At 41.0% G+C, this 23371-nt stretch overlaps 1 pseudogene; it reads left to right on the top strand.

Moving 5' to 3' along the window:
* The first annotated feature begins 372 nt into the window (after positions 1 to 372).
* LOC119521170 lies at positions 373 to 1762 on the top strand (annotated as a pseudogene).
* The last annotated feature ends 21609 nt before the right edge of the window (positions 1763 to 23371 follow it).

The following is a 23371-nucleotide window of genomic DNA, read 5'->3' as shown; positions in this document are numbered from 1 at the left end:
CCATCTGGAAAAGACAAAACTATAGAGGCAGTAAAAAGGTCAACGGCTGCACAGGGTTCAGAGGGAGGAAAGGAAGGACAAATAGGTGGCGCCAAGGGCATTTTTAGGACAGTGAAACTATGATGACTGATGCCCGGCATGCATCTGTCAAAATCCACAGAACTATACAACACAAAAGTGAACCCTAGCCTGGCGCCCAGGGGGTCAATAAACGACTCCGGGACCGCAGAGGCGGCCCCAGGCGCAGGGCGTCCTGCCGGGATGTGGAGGCTCTGCGCGGGCGGGGCAGCCGCGCAGGGAGCCTGAGGCGCGCGCCTTACGCGCAGGCGCAGACCCGGCTGGGCGGTGAGCCGGCCGAGGTGCTCCCGGCGAGCCTCTTCCAGGCCGGGTGACCGGCCCTCGGTGCCGCGTGGGGCTCAGCAGAGCGGAGCGGAGGCTGGGCCGGGGCAGCAGGCTGGGTAGGAGGCCGTCGGGCCTGGTTTTCCGCGCGGGTGGATGGGGCTGCTGCGGCGATGGACGCCTGGGAGGAAGAGAACGCCCGCCCGCCCATCTCTTCCGCCTCTGAGGCAGAATGTGATGCTGTGGTTGGATATTTACACGACATGGCCATGGATGAGGAGTTCCAGCTATTTCAGGGAAATTGAATGGACAAGTACTACCCGGAGTTTAAAGGCACGGAAGAGAATAAACTCACCTACATGCCCATTTTTTTTAAAAAATTCGGTTTTATTGAGATATATTCACATACCATAAAGTCATCCATGGTGAACAAAAAGCTGTTCACAGTACCATCTTATAGTTGTGCATTCATCACCCCAATCTATTTTTGAACATTTTCCTTACACCAGAAAGAATCAAAATAAGAATAAAAAATAAAAATAAAAAAGAACACCCAAATCATCCCCCACATCCCACCCTATTTTTCATTTCGTTTTTGTCCCCATTTTTCTTCTCATGCATCCATACACTGAATAAAGGGAGTGCGATCCACAAGGTTTTCACAATCACACTGTCACCCCTTGTAAGCTACATTGTTATACAATCGTCACGAGTCAAAGTTACTGGGTTGGAATTTAATAGTTTCCGGTATTTACTTCTAGCTATTCCAGTACATTAAAACCTAAAAAGGGTTATCTATATAGTGCATAAGAATGTCCACCAGAGTGACCTCTCGACTCCATTTGAAATCGCTCAGCCACTGAAGCTGTATTTTGTTTCATTTTGCATCCCCCTTTTGGTCAAGAAGATGTTCTTAATCCCACGATGCTGGGTCCAGATTCATCCCAGATTCATTTCCAGAAGTCATATCCTGCATTGCCAGGGAGATTTACTGTCAGGTTCCACGTAGGGGGGAGTCCATTTTTAACAAATATATTTCCTTGGTAGAAAAGTATATTGAAGAACAGCCACGGGAGAGGATTCCCGGAATTAACGTGGCGGCTTTCACAACAGCGTCACAGCATCTTAAAGATGAAGTCGCTGGTGACAATTTGACATGCTACTCACATTTACAAATTTTCTGGCTTTTAAAGAAATGTTTCTGGCCTACAGAGCAGGGAAAGAAGGCCAGGGACTGGGCTTAAAAAGTGGTTCAGTGGTGATTTCATTGTGCAAATCGTCTTCCACGCCAGCGTCCCAGAACACCCTGCAGCACTGGCTTCCGCCTCCAGGCAGGGGGCTGGGTGAGGCTTGGCGAATGCTCACAGAACACCCCTCACCAGCACTGCCTGTCCTGCGGCTCTTCATCAGTGTTAAGTATTGATGGGTCAAAATAAAATTCCCTGACCCTCCCAGGACTTGTGTCTCCTGAACCAGCTTCTTGTATTCAGTAAGCCTAGTGTTCTTTTTTTTTTTTAATTCATTTTTATTGAGATATAGTCACATACCATGCAGTCATACAAAGTGTACATTCAGTCGTTCACAGAACCATTACATAGTTGTGCATTCATCACCAAAATTAATTTTTGAACAATTTCATTACCACACACACAAAAATGATAAGAATAAAAATTAAAGTGAAAAAGAACAAAGTAAAAAAAGAACACTGGGTGCCTTTTTTTTTTTTTTTTTCTTTTCTTTTGCTCCCTTTTTCCTACTCATCCATCCATACACTGGACAAAGGGGAGTGTGATCCACATGGCTTTCCCAATCACATTGTGACCCCCTCATAAGCTACATTTTTATACAATCGTCTTCAAGATTCAAGGGTTTTGGGTTGCAGTTTGATAGTTTCAGGTATTTACTGGTAGCTATTCCAGTTCATTAGAACCTAAAAAGGTTGTCTATATTGTTCATAAGAGTGCCCACCAGGGTGACCTCTCAGTTCCTTTTGGAATCTCTCAGCCACTGAAGCTCATTTCATTTCCTTTCACATCCCCCTTTTGGTCAAGAAGATGTTCTCCATCCCACGATGCCAGGTCTAGATTCCTCCCCGGGAGTCATATTCCACGTTGCCAGGGAGATTCACTCCCCTGGGTGTCAGATCCCATGTAGCGGGGAGGGCAGTGATTTCACCCGCCAAGTTAAGCCCTAGTGTTCTTAGAGCGGACACGTCTCCCAGCACTCAGGCGCTTCTGGGAGAAGCCCTTCCCCCAGCATATATGGTTTGTCAACAGTGTGGACTAACCCACCTTCACCAGCCCTCTCTGCCCCCCAGTACCACAGCAGGCTTTGCATGAATATTCTGTGCATGCTTAGCTCTTCCGCTTCGGTCAGAGTTTCAGTGCTTCAGCCCAAGTGGTTCAGCTGGGTGGGTTTTTTTTTATTTGGGAGTGTTTTATCTAGGGGGTCACTACTCCTGTCTTGAGATTTCTGGAGCTCCTGTTATTATAGCTAGTCTTGGCCATGACAATCAACTGAAAGAGACACCTTTTACCTAAAAACTGCCTATGAAACTCAGCTTGTGTTTCCAGTCCTTTTATCACTGTCTTCTGCTGGTCTTGATGTAGTCCCACTGTGTTTCTAGAAAGCTTCTTTTAAGCATTATTTTTTGAAAAACTGTTTTTATAGATGAATTCTCAGGCTAACCTAGGGGGTCTAATCTTGGAATTTCCACGTTTACCCACTTAAATATCAAAGTATTATCTGCTGTTTGCTTTTTAGATGTTAGTGCTATGAAGGCAAAATGCTTTCTACACTGATGTTCCTAACTTAATGGACACCATTGAATGTGAGCTTGTGCTGAACGTAGACTGAGGTGTCCTTTACTTATAGCATGTGAAGTGTGTTTGTGCAGGTTTGCTTAAAATCCTTTCTGTATAAATCGTTTCATTAGTTTTTCTGTTAGGGTGGGTGTGAGTTTAGTAAAAACCATGGCTTTGCAAACTCTGCAATCTGCAATTCCTTCTTCATATCAAATCTCTCCCACCAAGATGGTGTTCCACTGCTCTAGCTCAGCATGAGTAGGAGGTAGCAAACAACTTTCATGGTCATCTGTTTGGCTTTGATTTAGTAAAATGTTTGGTATAATATTACTGACGAGAAAATAACATATGTCTTGTCCCTTAGACCTCTTCGTTCTTTCCTTTCTTCCCTCTTCTGCAAGATTGGAGCAGGCCAAACCCAGATCCAAACTCCCCATGCCAAGACAACACACCTGAGTGGCGAGCTAGCTCATCTTTGTACCAGAAGTCAATCCTTTCCTTCTGAAGTTCATTTTTCTTAGTACTCCTTTCCTGGATTGGGATAGGTCTGACTGAAGTCTGGTGCCACTAAAGGATTCCAAGGACTCCAGAGGGACCTCAGTTTGAGTTCAGAGGGATCCTGCAGTAGAACCCTTGAATCCAGGGCATCAATGTTAGTGGAAAGGACTGGTCCAGGCAGAGTGTGAGACTGAGGCTGAAAGAGCCTTCAAAACCTAGCCTGCCTGTTCCCCTCATCATGGCTTGGGAACTACATCTCAGCACGAGGAATGAAGTAGAAGAGCCCAACCCTGAGAGGCTGTTGTTGCTTGTAGAGAGAAGCAGCTCAGGGTGTTAGTTAAGAGCACAGCACTGAAACCAAACTATCTGTGTTCAAATACCAGATCTACCTCTTGCTTTCTGTGTGAACTTGGACAAATGTTTCAGCCTCTCTGTGACTGAGTTTAATTATCTATGAGATGATTCAATAATTATATCTACTTCAGAGGGTTACTGAGAGGATTAAAGCAGTACCAAAAGACAATCAAAGCCACCCGGGCATTTGTTACGATTATACTGACCACCTAAGCATCCACCAGGCTGTCTTCGGCCAGTGGCCTAATAAGATTCTCCATTCCTCTTTCCTTCATTTGGAAACAGATATGGTCTCACAAACTTTGTAAGGTATTTTATTTTAACAAGCAATACATTCACTTGGTTCCAAATTCGAAAGCTACAGATTCTCAATGGTGAAAGATTAAAGCTTTCCTCCTGAGATCAGGAACAAGACAAGGATGGCTGCTTTCCCCACTACAATTAAACATTGTACTAGAAGCTCTAGCTAGAGCAAGTCGGCGAGAAAAAGATATAAAAGCCATCTAAATTGGAAAGGAAGGAGTGAAAGTATCTTTATTCTCAGATGCCATGATCCTATTATATATAGAAATTGCCAAGGAATTCACAAGAAAGCTACCAGAGCTAATACATAAATTCTGCAAAATTGCAGGGTACAAGATCAATGCACAGAAATCAATGCGTTTCTGTCACTAGCAATGAACTATCTAAAGAAGAAATCAAGAAAACAGTTCCATTTATAATAGCATATAAAAGAATAAAATATCTAGATATAAATTCAACCAAGGAGGTGAGAGACTTGTACACTGAAAACTACAAAACGCCACTGGAAGAAATTAAAGAAGACGTAAATAAAAGGAAGACATGCATGCACATGGATTGGAAGACTTAATATTGTTAAAATATCGATACTACGTGAAACAATTTACAGACTCAGTGTAACCCGAATCAAAATTTCAGCAGTCTTTTGTTGCAGAAATGGAAAAACTGATCCTCAAATTCATATGGAATTGCAAGGGGCCCCAAATAGCTAAAACAACATTGAAAAAGAAGAACGAGGTTGGAGGACTCACACTTCCCGATTTTATAACTTACTACAAAGCTACAGTAATCAAAACATTATGGTGCTGGCACAAGAACAGCCATATAGACCAATAGAATTGAATTGAGAGTCTAGAAGTAGACCCACATATCTGTGGCTAAAAGATTTTTTACAATGGTGCCAAATACATCCTATAGGAAAAGAACGGTCTCGTCAACGAATGGTTCTGGGAAAACTGGATATCCACATGCAAAAGAATGAAGTTGAAACCCTACCTCATACCATATACAAAAATCAACTCAAAATGGATCATGGGCCTAAATAGAAAGGCTAAAACTACAAAATTCTTAGAAGATAACATAGGGACACATGCGGTCGGGGTTACTGCTTCTAGGGGGAGTGGCGGCCGGTAGCCGAGCCCTCAGCTCTCGGGGCTGCTTAAAGGGTACCGGCGGCGGGGGCTCTTTCCCGGAGGCGAGGGCGAGGCGGAGGACGTGGCCAGGGTCCTCGGCGAGAGGCGTGCAAGGTGTGGAGGGCGGCGATAAGGACAAGAACACTCTTCATCCAGTAGGAGTATGCGCCAAAGAGATTTATTCAGGGGTGATTACAGGTTATATAGGCTGGTAAGAGGGGCAGGGCTGGAAAGGAGGTGAAGTAGCCTAAAATGGCAATATTGAAGGGAGAGGGGCTAGGATTGGTTCTGAGAGGACGCAGGAGCCGTTGCAACGGGCGGGGGTTGTTTCGGCCACGGTGCATGCGCACTGGCGGTGGCAGGAGTGGCCTTGGCACAAGGGAGTATGTGGGTAAGATAAGGAAGTGGGGAAAGGGCAGTTGGGAGAAAGGCGGTTTCCTCCGGCAAGCCTCCCCTGCCAGTGGCATTTTGGGTGAGGAAAAGGGAGCTGCCTTGACCTCGCTCCTCAGGCTCGGGGGGGCTGCAGAGGGCACTCACGCCCGTACCTACTACCCTCCCCAGGGGGTGATCAGGTCCCCTGGCCCAGGCCTGGTAAGTCGAGGCACAAGCTCAGTCCCCGCAGGAGGACTCACACTTCCCGATTTTATAACTTACTACAAAGCTACAGTAATCAAAACATCATGGTGCTGGCACAAGAACAGCCATATAGACCAATAGAATTGAATTGAGAGTCTAGAAGTAGACCCACATATCTGTGGCTAAAAGATTTTTTACAATGGTGCCAAATACATCCTATAGGAAAAGAACGGTCTCGTCAACGAATGGTTCTGGGAAAACTGGATATCCACATGCAAAAGAATGAAGTTGAAACCCTACCTCATACCATATACAAAAATCAACTCAAAATGGATCATGGGCCTAAATAGAAAGGCTAAAACTACAAAATTCTTAGAAGATAACATAGGGACACATATTCATAATCTTGGATTTTGCAATGGATTCTTAGATGTGACACCAATAGCACAAGCAACAAAAGAAAAAAAACCAGATAATCTGGATTTCATAAAAATTTAAAAAATTTTGACTATTAAAGGACATTATCAAGAAAGTGAAAAGACAATCTGTAGAATGGAGAAAAGAATTGCAAATCATGAGTTGCAAGTGATTAATATCCAAAATATATAAAGAACTCCTACAACTTGATAAATATATAAAGAACTCCTACAACTCAACAATGGAAAGACAAACAACTTAATAAAAAATGAGCAAAGGCCTTGAACTGACATTTTTACAAAGAAAATATACAAATGGCCAGTAAGCACATGGAAAGATGCTTAAAGTCATTAGCCATTAGGGGAATGCAAATCAAAACATAAACAAGATACCAGTTCACACTCACGAGGATGGCTATCATTTAAAAAATGAAAAAAATTACAAGCATTGGAAAGAATGCAAATAAATTGGAACCCTAAAGCCTTGCCGTGGGAATGTAAAATGGGGGAAGCAGTACGGAAGTTCCTGAAAAAGTTAAATAGAAATCACCATACAACCCAGCAATTCCATTAGTTTCCTAATGCTGTTGGGGTACAACATACCAGAAATGGATTGGCTTTTCTAAAGGGTTTTTTTTTGATTACACAGTTATAGTCTTAAGGCCATAAAGTGTCCAAGGAAAGTCATCAACAATCTGGTGCCTTCACTGGAGGATGGCCAGTGGTGTCTGGAAAACCTCTGTTAGCTGGGAAGGCACATGGCTGGTGTCTGCTCCAAGTTCTGGTTTCAAAATTGCTTTCTCCCAGGATGTTCCTCTCTAGGCTTCAGCTTCTCTCCAAAACGGCACTCTCAGTTGCTCTTGGGGTGTTTGTCCTCTCTTAGCTTCTCCAGAGCAAAAGTCTGCTTTCAAAGGCCATCTCCCAAATGTCTCTGTAAGCTGAAGCTTCTCTTGAAGTTCCTGTGCATTCTTCAAAGTGTCCCTCTTGGCTGTAGCAACCTTGCTCCTTCTGTCTGAGCTTATATAGTGCTCCAGGACACTAATCAAGGCCCACACTGAATGGGTGGGGCCACATCTCCATGGAAATTAACTAATCCAAACTGTATCACCTACAGTTGGGTGGGGCACATCTCCATGGAAACAACCTAATCCAAACATTCCAACTTAATCCCCACTAATATGTCTGCCCCACAAGATTGCATCAAAGAATATGGCTTTTTTTCTGGGGGGACATAATACATTTAAACCAGCACAGGTATACACCCAAAGAAACTGAAAACAGGAACTCAAAACAGATACTTATTTTCATAGCAATGTCCATAGCAACATTATTCCCAATAGCTAAAGGGTGGAAACAAACCAAGTGTCCATCAATAGATAAATCGATAAACAAAATATGGTGCATACACACAATGGAATATTACTCAGCTATATAAAGGAATGACGTTCTGCTACATGCTACAGTATGGATGAACTGAAAACATTATGTTGAGTAAAGTAAGCAAGGCACATAAGAACAAATTCTGCATGATATCATTTATATGAAATATCTAGAAAGAGCAAACTTGTCGAGTCAGAAAGTAGATTAGAGGTTTCCAGAGGAAGCCGAGTGGTTGCTTGGTCCGTATAGAGCATTTGTGAATTTTAGAAATTTCAAAATAAAATTTAAAAAAAGGAGTATTAGAAAATGTAGGCCAGCCATTTAAGATGAGCATGAAAAGCACACCAAAGGAAAAAAAAAGGATGCTATTATAATATGAAAACAACATAGGAGATTGTTAAAACAACTGTAAAAGTTTTAGGTGTGAAAAAATATAATAGCATAAAAATCACATTGATGGGATAAATAGTGGGAGAAATTCAACTGAAAAAAAATTAGTAAGTTGGAAGACACACTGAAGAACTAACTCCCAGAAGAAAAGACGGAAGGATAAAGAAATTGAAAATGCAGCCAATAAGTCAAGGATAGAAAAAGTGCCCAAATAGGGCTAATAAATGTTCCACAAAGAGAGAAAAATGAAATAGAGAGGAGGGAGGAGTTAAAGAAATAAAAGAGAAACGTTCTCAGAATTAAGAGATGGAGAGGGTCTTTAATGTCCCACAAGGAGAAAGAAGGAAAAACCCACTTTAGACATAATATAATAATGTCTAAAAGTATCAAAGACAATGGGAAAATTCTAAAAGAATCCAGAGAGAAAGGCTGACATCAGATTTCTTAACCGAAAGGCTGGATGCAAAAAGACATTGGGGTGATATTATTTAAAATATTGAAGGGAAAAAAGTTGAACTTAGAATTTCATACACAGCTAAATTTTATTCAGAAGTGATGGTATAATAAAATTATTCTCAAGCATTCCAGGCTTCAGAAGATTTGCCACACAAATACCCACATTCTAAACATTTTTGGAGGAAGTATTCAAATAAGAGAAAAGGTATGGAAAGCAAGGTTGATGAGACATCTTGGTGAACGAGAGGGCAAGTCTATCAAAGGAATTGAGCATGCTGATGTTCTTGTTTTTTAGGGAGAAGATAGGGAAGGTTATTGAAGCTTTTAAAAAGACAGTGAAGACTAAAACGGACATATGTAAAAAGCATAAATATTGAAATAAATAAGGTATTATAAACAAATCCACAAACATAAATAATCACAATAAATGTCATTGGGGTGGGGCAAAGACAGTGCTATGTTCTCACCAAACCGTTACGTTTCCTGAACACACAGCCCCTGTACACCTGGGAGAGCGTGGTCTAGTTCTCGCCAATGGGATGTGAGTAGAGATGGCATGATGCTTCTGGGGGAAGAAAAGCTACAAATGGATGTCAGGTGAAATTCTTGATCTAGCCCATCCTCCTACCATCAGTTCCCCTCAACGGAAGGAAAAACTGCTTAAAAAAAAAACACCTACAATTCTTGCACAGTTTGCTGTTTCCTGTTCTATTTTTTTGTTTTATTTTCTTCTTTTTTTTCCCTCAGTCTATAAATTACATACATGTAAATAGGCACAGATGTTGAGTGAACACTTAAGGAATTTTTACATTTGTATATACCATGCAAATCCACTCAGAAAGTTTCCAACACTCTGGAAGGCTCTTTCCTGCCCCATTCAGTCAATATAACTTCAGAAGTAACCACTGTTCTGACATGCATTAATTTGGTTGGTTTGTTTTTGAAATTCATTTAAATGGAACCATAGAATATATTTGCTTCTGTATCTGGCTTCTATCTGTGAGATTCACCCACATTCTTGCAGGTATTGGTAGCTTGTTCTTTTTTAATATCATTGTATGAACAGGCAGCTATTTACTTTTCTAGTCTCCTGTTGATGGACGTTTGGGTTGTTTCCAGTATTTGGCTATTTTGACCAAGTGTGTTGTGAACATTCTAGTATTTAGCTTTTGGTGGAATCTGTGCTCATTATTCTTGGGTACATACCAAGTGGTATTTTGCTTTGTCATAGGGCACCTTTCTTTAATTTTAGTAAAGTGCCAGTTTTCCAAGGAGATTGCACTGCTTTATAGTCCCAATAGCATTCTATGGAAGTTCTAATTGCTCCACATCAATGCCAACACTTGGAATTGTTTGGCCTTTCTATTTTGACCGTTCTGTGGGTGTGGAGTGGCATTTCATGTTCACAGTGAAATTCAGCACCTTTTGACATGTTTTGCCATTTGAACATCCTCTTCCGTGAAGTTGCTGTTCATATTTTCTGCTCGAGTGTTTATTGAATTGTGATGCACTCGTTGATCCGTAGAAGTTCCTTTTATATTTTAATGATAAGTCCTTTATATTCTTTTGGGGAAAAATGTGTGTGTGTGTGTGTGTGTGTGAGTATACTCATCTCCTAGTTGGTGGCTCGCCTTGTTATCCTCTTACTGGTATCTTTGATGAATTTTAAGTGATTAAGTTTAAAAAAGTCCACTTAATTTTTTTTTTTATGTTTTAGTGCTTTTAATGCCATGTTAAAGAAATCTTTCCCTCTGCCAAGGTTCTGAACATCTTCTCTTATGTTTTCTTCTAAAAACTTTGCCTTTCGAATTAAGTCTCTGATCTGATTTGAATTTGTTTTGTGGAATTTATTCTATGGGAGGTAGGGGTCCAAGTTCATTTACACCACACAGATGTCCCATTGACCCAGCACCAACCACTGGAAAGACCCTCCTTTCCCTACTGAATTTTAATAGTGACTTTTCCGTAAATCAAGTGATTGTATGTGAATTTGTGGATTTCTGGATTTCATCTTATTCCATTGGTTTATTTGGCTATTCTGGCACCAATACCACACTCTTTGACTACTGTGCCTTAAATTCAATCTTTAAATTGAATACTTCATGATTTCCTTGTCTGCTCTATTTATTTTTTCCATTTCCATAACATTTTTTTTGGTCAAAAAGAACCTTTTAAACTTTTATAACAGCCTTTTATGCTTTCATATTAGACGCCTTTGGAGCAGGTACTTTCTGAGCTGGAGTTTTATGACTCTTCTGAGCTTTCTGGAGCCCCTGCCTCTGGCCTTCAGGTTTCAGGGCAGGAACTTTCTGGGCTGAAGTCTTCTTGCCCAGAGAGATCATTCATTCTCTCTCTCTCTCTCTCTCTCCTAGAACCTTAGCCTCAGGTGCTGTTTTGGAAGAAGCTTTCAGGAGGGCTGCCTATTGAAGCTTCTTAAACACATGCTGAATTATTCTGATCCACATTTTCTTTGCCTTCATGATGTTAAAATGATCAAAATCTGTTATCTTGGCTTTCCTTTCTCTGGCTTCAATCATCTTGGCGCATCTTGCAGCTGCCCATTTTGTACTGATACTTGCCTGCTGCCAGACTTGTTGGACGTACTTCTGCGGGGACTGCCTGGGAACTTCAGGATGAAGTCAGTGAGCTGCATGAAGAAAGCACGACCCGTCTCCTTCCTGAAGTGCAAGGTCTATCAACCAAAGCCCTTATCTGATCAATTAGAACTCCAGTCGTGACCAGCTTCCTGGAGTGAGGGCCGAGAGAGATGCAGGCCACCAGCCAACCTCCGTGAAGCGCCTCAGCAACTTGGTGGTGGCATTAGGAGAGAAGCCATTTCCATAATATTTTGGAATAGTGTGTCAATTTCTATAAAAATACCTCGCTGGATTTTGATTAAGATTTCCTTCAGCCTATACATCAATTTGGGGAGAACTGAAATCTTAACAGTCTCTAATCTTTTATCTATGTAATTTATTTATTTATGTCTTTAAAATTTTTCTCAGCAATGTTTTTGAATTTTTATGTCAGTATCTTGAATATCTATTGCTGGATCACTTCCCAGAGATTTGATTTTTTTGTACTATCTTATATGGTATGGTTTTATACTTACATTTTCTAATTGGTCTTTGCTAATACATAGAAATTTAATTGATTTTAGTATAATGATGTCATACTTAGCAACCTTTTCTGTTCATTGTGGTAATTTTTCTAGATAATTTACCATATTCTATGTACAAATCATATTATCTGCAAATAATAGCAGTTCTACTTTTTCTTTTCTAATCTTATACATATATATATAGTCTTGTCTTATTGTACTGACTGGTCTTTCAGTTCAATGTCCTGGTAGATGACATCCTTTTCTTGTTTCTGACCTCAGGGGGAAAGTGGCTAATATTTCACCATTAAGTAGGATGTTAGTTTTAGAATTTTTCTAGGTGCATTTTTATCATATTAAGGAACCGCCCTCTTATTCCTAGTTTGTTGGGAGTGTCTTTTTTAAATGCAATTTTATTGAGATATAGTCACAAACCGTAAATTAATCGTTCACAGTATCATCATATAGTTGTGCATTCATCACCGCAATCAATTTTTGAACATTTTCATTACTTCAAAAAATAATAAAAATAAAAGTAAAAAAGAACACCAGAAACATCCCATACCCCCTATTATTTATTTACTTTTTTGTCCCCATTTTTCTACTCATATGTCCATACACTGAATAAGGGAGTGTGAACCATAAGGTTTTCACAATCACACAGTCAAACCAAATGAGCTTTATAGTTACATAGTCATCTTCAAGAATCAAGGCTACTGGAATGCAGTTCGACGGTTTCCAGTATTTCCATCTAGCTATTCTAATACACTAAAAACTAAAAACTAAAAGGGGATATCTCTATAAGGCGTAAGAGTAACTTCCTGAATGACCTCTCACTTCTGTTTGAGATCTCTCAGCCACTGAACTTTTATTTTGTTTCCTTTCTCTTCCCCCTTTTGGTTCAAGAAGGCTTTTCAATCCTATGATGCCGGGTCCAGGCTCATCCCCGGGAGCCATGTCCCATATTGCCAGGGAGTCATGTCACACACAGAGGGCTGGGCACAGGGTCCAGCTGATGATTTGGCTTAGAGAGAGAGACCACATCTAAGCAACAAAAGAGGTTGGGAGTGTTTTTTTAAAATCACAAACTGGTGTTCAATTTTAGCAAATGATATTTTATACCTATCAGTATGATGGTATTTATTTGTCTTTATTTTTAAATATGTTTTAATATATTGATTAATTTCAAAATTAAACCATCTTTCATTCCTAGAATAAACCCCATTTAGCTTTGAAATATTATTCTACTTATATACTGCAGAATTAGAATATCTTGTTTGGTTTTTGTGTCTATTTTCACAAGAGCTGTTTACTTGACATTTTCCTTTCTTATAAGACATTGCCAGGTTTTTGTAAATGAATTGGGAAGTATTACTTCTTTTTGTATTCTCTGGAAGAGATTTTTCAAAGATTGGTATTATCTTTCTTAAATGTTGGTATGAACTGACTAGTGAAACCACCTCAGCATGGAGGTTTCTTTGTGGAAAGGCTTTAAATTGTGCAATTTCTTTAATAATATCAGTCTGTTCTGTTTTTCTTGTGTCACTTATTTTGTTGTGTTTTTCATAGAATTTGTTTCATCTGAATTTTCAAATGTACTGACACAAAGTTGTACCTCTATGTACATATAATACCTTTATGTACATATAGTACCCATGTACCCCATATTATTAACACTTTGCATTTATGTGGTATTTTTGTTACAACTGATGAAGGAATATTATTATAACTGCACTATTAACGACAGTCCATAGTTTACATTAGGGTTCACCATTGCATTGTATTTCTTCTCCAACCGGATCATGATAGTTATGTAAGACTTTTAGTATTCAGATTTGATTTTAAGAGACCATGATTTAATGCCCAATGAACTCAGATAGTTCAAGTGTTTTATTCTGGGACTGTGGTCCTAACATTTGTTACGTTTGGATGCCCCACACTAAAGAGCCTCCGAATCAAAGATTTTCAGCCTCTTCTCAAGAGAAAGTGCACGTGGAGCATTGCCATCTGTCACGGGTATTTGTTGGTAGATCATGTGCTTGTTACGAAACAAGACATGGCCTGGGAGTTCCCCACCACCTTCCACACACTTGGTAGAGAACATCCCATGGACGACATCTGAGCTGAATGTTTGGCACTTGAGATCTGTGGTCTGTTATGAAACATGCAGAGTGAATTTCTTCCCACTTAGCCTGAGTTTCCTGGCTGTAGACTGGGCAGAGAGCAAGGAAGAGGAGACAGTGTGGCAGCTGGAAAGAGCTCAGCCTCTCAAAGCCAAAGGATCTAGGCACTAAATCTATAATAGGTACTCTTACTGATTAGCTGTCTCTTGACGGTTCTGAGTATCAATTTGTTCACCTGGAAAATGTGAATAATCACAGAATCACAGGCTTGCCATGAGGTTTTCATAACCTACCCCATGAAAAGTTCTGTTTAGCATCACATCGGGCACATGGAATCTCAATACATTAGAGCTGTTCACGCATTTCTGGTTACTTAAGACGGTTCTCTCCTCTCGTCCTGTTCTCTTTCAACCCTCCATATTCAGTCTCTCCCTGGAAGCCTTGATTCGGGGGTCTAGGAAGAGGATGGCAACGTGAAGGCAAAGCCCACACACTTAAGGTATGTGATGGGCCTTCCCCTGTTTGTTCCCAGATCCACTCTCTGCCCATCCCCTGCTCTTCTATCACCAGAAGGAGACTCTGTGAGGGACCTGTTGCAGGGAGATACCTCTACTGAGGAATCAGAAAATGAAGATGGCGACTCCTTCCCTCTATGTAAGGATCAGACCACCGTGGAGCCTTGCTGCTCTCGCACACCACCTGATGCCTTCTGTGCTGCTAGTGAGGAACCAGTTATTCCTTCAAATGCTGAAGCTTATTTAACAACTTTTGCCCCCAAATACTCAAGTACAATTTCCAAATGATAGAAAGGGGAAAGGGCTCACTATAATAACTGGGACAGATGATTCGTATCCTTCAAAGCTTATATAGAAAATTTACTGATGGAGAAGCTAAATAGGCCAAAGCAGGAAAGGAGAAAGTGAAAGATACGATGTAATGACTAAACATGATGTAATAGCTAGACTAATTACAGAATGAAATAGGAAATCTATACTAGTAAGTAAGTTATAAGTAATAGTAATTCCTCCTCTAATTTTTAGTTTTTATGCAAGTAAAAGCTGTGTCACATTGCTCTTATGGAAGTTATGCCTCAATTAGTAGAAATATGTTCAGTAAAGTTTTGCAGACAATCAAGGTTAAGTTTGAATCTCTGATAATGCTGTAAATACCCTCCTTTGTTTTTGATTGAACTTAGATTCATCGACTTAGATTCAACAGCTTAGATTCAAGCATAAAAATAAAGTATGACTTAATTGTATGCACCCTCAATCAAAGACTCTATAAATACTCTGTAACTTAGACTGGAGGGGACTCATCTCACATCCAGCTGTGTCTGGAGGCGCAGGAGTTCCCAGGCTTGGTAACATATCAATTTACTCTTGCTTTGTAAATTTGTTCCTTTTACCTTAAGTGCTCCTTTAGTAAATATGTATTGAATTTGAATTCTTGTCTTGAGTGCCCTTTGCTTTTAAACTACTGTCTGTCCCAATACTCTTACTTGAGTGGGAGTTTTCTTGAAGTCCAAACCGACTGAATCACGACTCGATGGGGCTTAGGCCTTTTCTAACTGTGATCACAGGTTTGAGGTGTAAAGAGTTGAACCTGTGACAGGACCTGAAAATTTCCCCTCAGAAAAGGGTGTGGAGGTCAGAACATGACTCTTTGGTTGTTGGTGGGAGCTTGGTGGCCCCCATTGTAGGAGGTTTTGGGGAATGTATGCTATTGGGAAGTCCTAAGGGAGGAAGTTCGGGATGAAGATGGAGATTTTAAGCTTTTGATTTTAGGATGGGACACTGAAATTGGAGACTCTAGGCCTCTTTCCTTGGTAATGAGGAAACCCTGAATTTTGGTGTCCTTGCATACTCTGCAGTCCAATTCTTTGTCTCAAAAATCTCTAAACTTCTTGGTTAATGGATTTCATGGAGGGAATCTGGGCTGATCCTCAAGTTTGTGTTCTGGCCCTATCACTTCAGTGATCTTCTCATAGACCTTGATTGGAGAAAGAGAGAATGAAGACCTTGAGCTGGGTCTGGGAGAGGAATTGGGAAGTCTGAGGGATGCAGGGACCTAGTAGAAAATGAGAAATCTTGGAGAGATATGAGGTGGCAGGCAGGAATTGCATGTTTCTGAGAGATCACAGGAATTTGGAAGCATCTCGGAGGGGTCTCAGAGATTCTGTGGGTCTGAGAGGGTTGCAGGGGTCCACAGATCTTGGAGAGGCTGGACGATCCCAAAGAAATCTAAGGGTCTTAAGGCATTCTGAGGGACCTTGGGTTGGCTCTGGCTTTTCAGAGGGAAGGGATCTGCAGAGACAACTAATCTCTGGAGTAGTTGTCACAAGTCAGGTAGATCAAAAATTCTGGGGAATCTCAGAGAAGCTGACTGAATTCCAAGGGAATCTGAAAATTTCATTACTTTTCAGTGTCTATGCTGTCTTGGAGAGAATCAGTGGTCTCATGGTGTTGGATGATTTCGGTGAGCTCTGGTTCAGGGATCTTGGAAGGGTTGGATACCGAGGGCTTTGGTAGGCTGGTATCTGAGGCATGAGTAAGGGGATCCAACCTCCACTTCAAGAGACTCCAAAAATATGAACTGTCATGGGCCTGGAAACTGGATAAGGGATAAGGACTCCCCATTTGTGGAGATTCACATTTCTGGCCAGCAGACCTGGAGTTTTTCATGTCATATAGAACAAGTGACACCGACGGATGAGCCATCCCCAAAGACCCTGCAAATCAAACATTCCGTTTACCACTTCCCCCTGCTACTCCTTATGGCAAATATCCAGAGCTGGACCCGACAAACGGCACTTAATGCCTCCACAGTTTCTAAAAGGGTAAGAGGATCCTCACTTATGTGAAGTTTGTTGTATATTGTTAGTCAAAAGTGTAATGTTTCCCATTGCTTGGAATTTCTAATATGTGTAGAAGGATGCTGTGTAGACAAACAGGTAGACTGCTTCTGGATCTTAAACTACAGTCTCTCAGCTCTAAACCTGTTCTCGCCTCTGTTTTGCGATGTGGGGCTGGGCCTCTAGAACCACGTTTCTCCATTCCCCATTAGACTTTGCTGACGGGGGCACCAGAGGAAGCCTGGAAGATGGGAGGAGGAAGGGACACCTGCTCCTGTCAGCACGATGCCAGCAGTGATTCTTCTCTTGGCTGCATGTGTTGGTTCCAGGAGATCCTAGCTTGCGAGCTTGCCATTTTCTCCCACATTCCAAGAACCAGTCTCCCTGCCACCAGCCACCTAAAACACCAGCACCAGCCAGCCCTCTGCCCTACTCGGAGTTCTCACTCGACTCCTGGAGTCTGTCCTCTGGGCTCTGGACATACCGCTAGCCTGGCGGTGCCCATTTCTCAGAGATCTGGAATGTAGTTTTGTAGGGTCCCTCCTCCAAGCTAAATTCTAAGAATTCCAACCTCTTCCCTTGATCTCCAGCCCTAGGAGTTTTAGCTGCTTTCTGCAATTGCTGCCCCGTGTGTGACCTCCTGTTCTCTTTTTTTGCCTTCTCAATTCTCCAGTACCTAGTAAAGAGCTCTTAAATTCTGTGAAAACAATTGGACCCTGACTAATACAGCATGATTTACAGAATAGCCAGTCATGCCAGCTTTCTTTCAGTTAGCATCAGCTGGTATATTTTTTCCATTCCTTTACCTTTGGCCTTTTAACATTGTTTTCAGTAGGTTTCTTGTAAACAGATTATGCAAAGTTTATTTTTAAATCCAGTCTGTGAGTCTTTTGTTTGTTAACTAGTAAATGTAGACTGATTTCATTTATCTTGAATACTGATGCATTTGAATTTATTTCTGTCACCTTATTTTCTCCCTATCTACTTATCATGTCTTTTTGATCTTTACTCTCAGTGTTTTGCTTACGATTGCGTTTATAGCATTGTCTTTATTCCAGTATTTTCCTCTACTTTGGTTTGGCATTATAAACAATGATCTAATTACTTTCTTTAAGAATTGCTTGCATTTGAACTCAAAGAAATTAACAGATTTATTTTTTAGCACAGTTTTAGTTTACAGAAAATTGAGCCGGTAGTACAAAGAGTTCCCAAATATCCCCTCTCACCCCCTCTCAAAGTTTCTCCTATTATTGACACTTGCATTCCTGTGGTACACTTATTACATTTTATGAACCAAGGTTGATTCATGTTTATTAACTAAAGTCCATAGTTTACCTTTGGGCTCACTCTTTGTGTTGTGTAGTTCTATGGGATTTGACAAGTGCATAATGTTGCGTATCCACCATTACAGTATCATCCAGAGCAGTTTCACTGCCCTAAAAATCCTGTGTTCCACCTAATCCTTCCTTCCCCTCTCCCTCTTTCCTCTGGCAACCACTCATCTTTTTACTGTCTTCATAGTTTTTCCTTTTCCAGAATGTGATATACTTGGAAACAGACAGCTTTTCAGACTGGCCTCTTTCACTAAGCAATGTGTATTTAAGGTCCCAGCAAGTCTTTTCATAGTTTGATAGCTCACTTCTTTTTATTGGTGAATAATATCCCATTGCATTGGATACACCACAGTTTGTTTATCCGTTCATCTGCTGAAGGACGTTGGTTGATTCCAGTTTTTGGTAATTTATGAATAATGCTGCTATCAACATTCATGTGCAGGCTTTGAGTGGACATAAATTTTCTGCTCAATTGAGTAAATATCTAGAGGCACGACTGCTGGATCATATGGAAAGACTATGTCTAGCTTTGTAAGAAACTGCCACACCATCCTCCAGAGCGGTTGTACCATTTTGCATTCCCACCAGCAGCAATGAGAGAGAGTTCCTGTTGCTCCATGCCCTCACTAGCATTTGGTATTGTTAGATTTTTGGATTTTAGCCATTCTAATGGACATGTAGTGGTATTTCATTGTTGTTTTAATTTGCAATTCTCTGATGACACATGATGTTGAGCATCTTTTCATATGCTTATTTCCCTTCTGTATATCTTCTTTGGTGAGGTGTCTGTACAGATCTTTTGCCCATTTAAAAAATTGAGTTATCTGTTTGTTTTCTTATCATTGTGCTTTAAGAATCTTTGTATATTTTAGATATAAGACATTTATCAGATATGTGTTTTACAAATAATTTTTCCCAGTCTGTGTCTTTTCTTTTCATTCTCTGAACTGTCTTTTGCAGAGAAGAAGTTTAAAATTTTAATGAAATCCGACTTGCCAATTTTTTTTTCCATTAATCATGCTTTTTTTGCTGTATCTAAAAAAAATCATCACCAAATCTGAGGTCACCTAGCTATTCTCCTATATTATCTTCCAGAAGATTTGTAGGTCTGTATTTTACATTTAGGTCTATGATCCATTTTGAGTTAATTTTTGTGTAAAGTTTAAGGTCAGTGTCAGATTCATGTTTTTGCATGTGGATGTGCACTTGCTCCAGTACCATTTGTTGAAAAGACTATCCTTTCTTCATTGGATTGCCCATGTTTCCTTGTCAAAGACCAGCTGATTATATTTCTGTCAGTCTTTTTCTGGGAAAATGGGAGAGGGGAAGGAATGAATAGGTGGAACACGGGATTTTTACACTGCTCTGGATGATACTGTAATGGTGGATACGCAGCATTATGCACTTGTCAAATCCCATAGAACTACACAACACAAAGAGTGAGCCCAAAGGTAAACTATGGACTTTAGTTAATAAACATGAATCAACCTTGGTTCATAAAATGTAATAAGTGTACCACAGGAATGCAAGTGTCAATAATAGGAGAAACTTTGAGAGGGGGTGAGAGGGGATATTTGGGAACTCTTTGTACTACCGGCTCAATTTTCTGTAAACTAAAACTGTGCTAAAAAATAAATCTGTTAATTTCTTTGAGTTCAAATGCAAGCAATTCTTAAAGAAAGTAATTAGATCATTGTTTATAATGCCAAACCAAAGTAGAGGAAAATACTGGAATAAAGACAATGCTATAAACGCAATCGTAAGCAAAACACTGAGAGTAAAGCTCAAAAAGACATGATAAGTAGATAGGGAGAAAATAAGGTGACAGAAATAAATTCAAATGCATCAGTATTCAAGATAAATGAAATCAGACTACATTTACTAGTTAACAAACAAAAGACTCACAGATTGGATTTAAAAATAAACTTTGTATAATCTGTTTACAAGAAACCTACTGAAAACAATGTTAAAAGGCCAAAGGTAAAGGAATGGAAAAAATATACCAGCTGATGCTAACTGAAAGAAAGCTGGCATGACTGGCTATTCTGTAAATCATGCTGTATTAGTCAGGGTCCAATTGTTTTCACAGAATTTAAGAGCTCTTTACTAGGTACTGGAGAATTGAGAAGGCAAAAAAAGAGAACAGGAGGTCACACACGGGGCAGCAATTGCAGAAAGCAGCTAAAACTCCTAGGGCTGGAGATCAAGGGAAGAGGTTGGAATTCTTAGAATTTAGCTTGGAGGAGGGACCCTACAAAACTACATTCCAGATCTCTGAGAAATGGGCACCGCCAGGCTAGTGGTATGTCCAGAGCCCAGAGGACAGACTCCAGGAGTCGAGTGAGAACTCCGAGTAGGGCAGAGGGCTGGCTGGTGCTGGTGTTTTAGGTGGGTGGTGGCAGGGAGATTGGTTCTTGGAATGTGGGAGAAAATGGCAAGCTCGCAAGCTAGGATCTCCTGGAACCAACACATGCAGCCAAGAGAAGAATCACTGCTGGCATCGTGCTGACAGGAGCAGGTGTCCCTTCCTCCTCCCATCTTCCAGGCTTCCTCTGGTGCCCCCGTCAGCAAAGTCTAATGGGGAATGGAGAAACGTGGTTCTAGAGGCCCAGCCCCACATCGCAAAACAGAGGCGAGAACAGGTTTAGAGCTGAGAGACTGTGGTTTAAGATCCAGAAGCAGTCTACCTGTTTGTCTACACAGCATCCTTCTACACATATTAGAAATTCCAAGCAATGGGAAACATTACACTTTTGACTAACAATATACAACAAACTTCACATAAGTGAGGATCCTCTTACCCTTTTAGAAACTGTGGAGGCATTAAGTGCCGTTTGTCGGGTCCAGCTCTGGATATTTGCCATAAGGAGTAGCAGGGGGAAGTGGTAAATGGAATGTTTGATTTGCAGGGTCTTTGGGGATGGCTTATCCGTTGGTGTCACTTGTTCTATATGACATGAAAAACTCCAGGTCTGCTGGCCAGAAATGTGAATCTCCACAAATGGGGAGTCCTTATCCCTTATCCAGTTTCCAGGCCCATGACAGTTCATATTTTTGGAGTCTCTTGAAGTGGAGGTTGGATCCCCTTACTCATGCCTCAGATACCAGCCTACCAAAGCCCTCGGTATCCAACCCTTCCAAGATCCCTGAACCAGAGCTCACCGAAATCATCCAACACCATGAGACCACTGATTCTCTCCAAGACAGCATAGACACTGAAAAGTAATGAAATTTTCAGATTCCCTTGGAATTCAGTCAGCTTCTCTGAGATTCCCCAGAATGTTTGATCTACCTTACTTGTGACAACTACTCCAGAGATTAGTTGTCTCTGCAGATCCCTTCCCTCTGAAAAGCCAGAGCCAACCCAAGGTCCCTCAGAATGCCTAAGACCCTTAGATTTCTTTGGGATTGTCCAGCCTCTCCAAGATCTGTGGACCCCTGCAACCCTCTCAGACCCACAGAATCTCTGAGACCCCTCCAAGATGCTTCCAAATTCCTGTGATCTCTCAGAAACATGCAATTCCTGCCTGCCACCTCATATCTCTCCAAGATTTCTCATTTTCTACTAGGTCCCTGCATCCCTCAGACTTCCCAATTCCTACCAGACCCAGTTCAAGATCTTCATTCTCTCTTTCTCCAATCAAGTTCTATGAGGCGATCACTGAAGTGATAGGGCCAGAACACAAACTTGAGGATCAGCCCAGATTCCCTCCATGAAATCCATTGACCAAGAAGTTTAGAGATTTTTGAGACAAAGGATTGGACTGCAGAGTATGCAAGGACACCAAAATTCAGGGTTTCCTCATTACCAAGGAAAGAGGCCTAGAGTCTCCAATTTCAGTGCCCCATCCTAAAATCAACAGCATAAAATCCCCATCTTCATCCCGAACTTCCTCCCTTAGGACTTCCCAATGGCATACATTCCCCAAAACCTCCTACAATGGGGGCCACCAAGCTCCCACCAACAACCAAAGAGCCATGTTCTGACCTCCACACCCTTTCCTGAGGGGAAATTTTCAGGTCCTGTCACAGGTTCAACTCTTTACACCTCAAACCTGTGATCACAGTTAGAAAAGGCCTAAGCCCCATCGAGTCGTGATTCAGTTGGTTTGGGCTTCAAGCAAACTCCCACTCAAGTAAGAGTATTGGGACAGACAATAGTTTAAAAGCAAAGGGCACTCAAGACAAGAATTCAAATTCAATACATATTTACTAAAGGAGCACTTAAGGTAAAAGGAACAAATTTAGAAAGCAAGACTAATTTGATATATTACCAAGCCTGGGAACTCCTGCGCCTCCAGACACACGTGGATGTGAGATGAGTCCCCTCCAGTCTAAGTTACAGGGTATTTATAGAGCCTTTGATTGAGGTTGCATACAATTAAGTCATACTTTATTTTTATGCTTGAATCTAAGCTGTTGAATCTAAGTTGTTGAATCTAAGTTCAATCAAAAACAAAGGAGGGTATTTACAGCATTATCAGAGATTCAAATTTAACCTTGATTGTCTGCAAAACTTTACTGAACATATTTCTACTAATTGAGGCATAACTTCCATAAGAGCAATGTGACACAGCTTTTACTTACATAAAAACTAAAAATTAGAGGAGGAATTACTATTACTTATAACTAACTTACTAGTATAGATTTCCTATTTCATTCTGTAATTAGTCTAGCTATTACATCATGTTTAGTCATTACATCATATCTTTCACTTCCTCCTTTCCTGCTTTGGCCTATTTAGCTTCTCCACCAATAAATTTTCTATATAAGGTTTGCAGGATACAAATCATCTGTCCCAGTTATTATAGTGAGGCCTTTCCCCTTTCTATCATTTGGAAATTGTACTTGAGTATTTGGCGGCAAAAGTTGTTAAATAAGCTTCAAAATTTGAAGGAATAACTGGTTCCTCACTAGCAGCACAGAAGGCATCAGGTGGTGTGCGAGAGCAGCAAGGCTCCACGGCGGTCTGATCCTTACATAGAGGGAAGGAGTCGCCATCTTCATTTTCTGATTCCTCAGTAGAGGTATCTCCCTGCAACAGGTCCCTCACAGAGTCTCCTTCTGGTGATAGAAGAGCAGGGGATGGGCAGAGAGTGGATCTGGGAACAAACAGGGGAAGGCCCATCACATACCTTAAGTGTGTGGGCTTTGCCTTCACGTTGCCATCCTCTTCCTAGACCCCCGAATCAAGGCTTCCAGGGAGAGACTGAATATGGAGGGTTGAAAGAGAACAGGACGAGAGGAGAAAACCGTCTTAAGTAACCAGAAATGTGTGAACAGCTCTAATGTATTGAGATTCCATGTGCCCGATGTG

The sequence above is a fragment of the Choloepus didactylus genome, chromosome 27, assembly GCF_015220235.1.
Source record: "Choloepus didactylus isolate mChoDid1 chromosome 27, mChoDid1.pri, whole genome shotgun sequence".
NCBI lineage: Eukaryota > Metazoa > Chordata > Mammalia > Pilosa > Megalonychidae > Choloepus > Choloepus didactylus.
This window is presented reverse-complemented; position numbering and strand designations above follow the sequence as displayed.